The sequence below is a fragment of the Chrysochloris asiatica genome, unplaced genomic scaffold (assembly GCF_000296735.1).
Source record: "Chrysochloris asiatica unplaced genomic scaffold, ChrAsi1.0 scaffold00066, whole genome shotgun sequence".
Lineage (NCBI taxonomy): Eukaryota > Metazoa > Chordata > Mammalia > Afrosoricida > Chrysochloridae > Chrysochloris > Chrysochloris asiatica.
Window position 1 is genome coordinate 8,900,695 of NW_006408584.1, and position 1,114 is coordinate 8,901,808.

Consider the following 1,114-nt stretch of genomic DNA (forward strand, 5'->3'; position numbering starts at 1 on the left):
CATGTTTGTTTTTGCTTCTGATCCTGATTTTGTTTTTGATTTTTACCCAACTTCAGTTGTTTGGCTGTTACATAGCCTTCCTTTTGCTTTTGGAGGACTCTTTGTCTCCCTATATTACACAAGAAGAGTCAGCAACCACTGCAAAAAGCCAAGCGACAATCACTTTATAAAAGACTAAAACCCAGGCAAGAACCAATACCAGCAGACATATACCAGGGAAACAGGTAACACTTGTGGAAGTCACTCTGAGTTAAGCAATAAGAAGAGGGAAAAGAGAAGATCACACCCTGATCACATCTTCTGGGAAACCAATCATAAAGCATAAAAAAGTACCAAAATACATACTCACTTAAGTATTAGGGCCACAGATAAACAGTTAACATGCCCAAGAAGCAAAAACAGATGACCATATCAGCACACGTCCAGAAAAAAAGATAAAATATCTGAGAAAAATGACCTAGAAGTAGACTTGGAATCCATTATGGAAGGAGGGCAGGCCCTGGAAAAGCCTGAGAAAGAATTCAGAAAAATGATTATGAAATGTTTCAAAACACTCTACAATGGAGTTGAGAAAAATAAGGAAGAAGTAAGGAAAGTGCTACAAGAGCAATCAAACAAGATAGATACAGCATTGGAAACAATTCAAAACCTACAGAAAGAGGTCCAAACAATCAATAACAAAATGGCAGAAATAGAAAACATTCTGGAAGGGCAGAGGAATCGAATACATGAGACAGAAGGAGGAATCAGCAAGCTGGAAGACAGGTCTTTCAATACCAATAAGATAGAAGAACAAACACAAAAAAGGATAAAAAATTCTGAAGATGGTATAAGATTCATGCTGGACAACATGAAGAGGAATAACTTAAGAATTATTGGCATTCCTGAGCAAGAAGAATCACACAAGTCCACAGAGGAAATCGTCGAAGAACTACCAGAAGAAAATTTCTCCAACATCCTGAAAAGCGAAAAAAATAAACGTACAAGAAGCTCAACGAACTCCAAGGGCAGACCCCAAAAGAAAATCACCAAGCCATATCATAGTCAAGCTCTCCAAACTCAAAGATAAGGAGACGCTTCTGAAAGCAGCCAGAGAAAACAGAAAGGTCACATA